This window comes from Colius striatus, chromosome 11, assembly GCF_028858725.1.
Source record: "Colius striatus isolate bColStr4 chromosome 11, bColStr4.1.hap1, whole genome shotgun sequence".
Lineage (NCBI taxonomy): Eukaryota > Metazoa > Chordata > Aves > Coliiformes > Coliidae > Colius > Colius striatus.
This window is the reverse complement of record NC_084769.1, coordinates 18,229,067-18,231,472: the sequence shown is the minus strand read 5'-3', so window position 1 is coordinate 18,231,472 and position 2,406 is coordinate 18,229,067.

The window sequence follows — 2,406 nt, the reverse complement described above, 5'->3', positions numbered from 1 at the left end:
GCGTGGCCGGCGTGCCCAGCCAGCGAGCTGCCCCCCGGCACAGGCACTGGCCGAGAGCCCAGCCAGGTGCTGGGAGGGGGCTCGGGTCCCCCCCAAGCCCCAGCACGGCGCCGGGAGGGCCGAGCCGTCTCGGGAGGGAAGCGCAGCCCCTCTCAGCAGCTCCGAGCCGCCGCTTCCCTCTTGTCTCACTAGTCGATCGTCTCCTTGTGCCTTCGCTTATCAGCACAAATACAGCTGTCAAAAACCCCTCTCTCTCCTCTCTCTCGCTCTGTCTCTCTGCCTCTCTCCTTCGCTCCTCTCTGGTTAAGACCCCAGCAGATACAGGCAGCATTTAGGCATCATGTGCTAATAAAATCCAGGGAATACTTAATAATTCAAGACATGTCAACATTATTTCATCGTCAAATAAAGAGCGAGCGCCAGAGAAAAGAGGCAGTGTGAAGGGCCCGGCACCTCTGGGGCAGGGAGCCGCGCTGCGCCCTCTCCCCAGCCCCGGCTCCCAAGTGCTGCCGGAGCCACTTGTTTGAATGGCTCGGGAGATGCTGGAGCCGTGCCGAGACGAGTCGAACCAAGCCGTGCCGAACAGAATCGAGCTGAGCCGTGCCGAGCTGATTCAAGCCGAGCCGTGCGATGCCGTGCGATGCCGAGCCGTGCCGCGTGATACCGAGCCGTGCCGTGCCGTGCCGTGCCGTGCCGTGCCGTGCCGAGCCGAGCCGAGCCGAGCCGTGCCGAGGCGGGCGGGGCACGGAGCCAGCCCCTCGCCGCCGCTCTCGCCGCCCGTCCCCGCCGTGCCCCGCCGGCCGGAGCGCCCCGGGGCAGAGCGCGGCGCGGCGCGGCTCGGCGGGGGCGGGCAGCCTGGCGGGCAGCTCGCCCGGCGGCCCCCTCCTGCTCGCCTGCCTGTGGACTCCTCCTGCCTCGGCGGCTCCCTGGCCGTTTAACCGCCTCCCTGCCACGGCCCGCCGCGCCCCAACTCGGCGAGCGCCGAGCCCCGCCGGTCCCGATCCCGGACACGGCCCTGCCGAGCCCCGGACGGCGAGCGGCCGCCCGAGCGGGGCTAAACACGCTGCTCCGCACCTCCCCGCGCACCCCCCCGCCCCCGCGCTCCTCGCTGCCCCGGCGCCGGGAGGACGGCAACACCGCCACCACCCCCCCCCGCCCCCCGCCGCGTTACGCCTTGGCCACCGCTCCCTTCCCCGTGCGCTTGCTGCGCGCCCGGTCTGGGCTCCCCCAGCCCCATGGCTGCCCCCCTGCCCCGCTCAGAGCTGCAAGCTGAGCTCCACGTTTCCCCCGGCAGCGATCGACTTTACTGAGGAGGCTGAGTCGGGGTCACCCTCGTCCTCTGCTGCCCTGCTGAGCCCCGGTTCCTCCTCGGGTTCTGGCTCGGCTCTCCCCACAGCACACTCGCGTCCATAGCCGCACACACGACTCAGCTCCCTTGGCGGCACCGGGACAAGCTGGATGCTCTCCTGTCCCATCCTGCCCACTGCAGCGGGGCTGAACGGGGTCAGAGCTGTGGTGAAATTAGGGGTTCACCTTGCTTCACCAACCATGGAGCCAGCCAGTGCCTGGATCTGGCTGCTCTTTGTGCACAGCACCTTTGGACAGCAAGGCAAAATCTTGCCCATCTTCCTACCTCAGTTTCCCCAGCTGGCAACAGAGCCTTAGCTCTGCTAGAAAGACTGAGCCAGACCCCTCACCCACAAGTAGAGCAACCCTCTGTGACCCTGCCAAGTGGCACAGCAGTGGGGGAAACATCAGCTCCCTGCCTCCATAACAAGCCCAGCACCAGCTACTCTCCCCCCAGGAGACGTGGCTCTTCCGGGGAAGTACGTGCCTGGCCGGGAAGCCGGGGTCCCTGGAGGACAAGTGATGAGACAGCTGCCCATGAGCTCGACAACAGGCCTCGCCTCTCCCCGGGGACTGCGCCGCAGGTCAGCGTGACCTTCACTGCGCTGCCGATGCCAACGGCAAAGCTTCCCCCAGTCGTCCGGCAAACACACACGCATCTTCAATCTTCCCATCGATCCGTGCATGGCACACATGTTCCTGCCTGCGTGCGGGTCAATACAGCATGATAGGCTGCCTCCGGCAAGGAGCACGCACAGCCCCGGCCGCCCGCTTCACCCTGCCTGGGGATGCGGTGTGCACGTGTCAGCCCCACATCCCGGGCTCCAGAGGCACGGTGGGGAGGGGGCTGGGCCCCAGCCACACAGACACAAACCTCAGGCTGCTTCTGTGGGGTTTGGGGGTGGGTGCTTGGCCCTACAAAGGGCCCGATCCTGGACAAGGAGGTTCTGTAGGCCAGCAGAGCACAGTTTGGAGTCCCTGTCTGTGTCTAGCAGTGCCGTGGCACTGGGGATGTGATGTTCAGGTCTGCCCTGTGAGCACAGATCCTGAGGTGCAGGG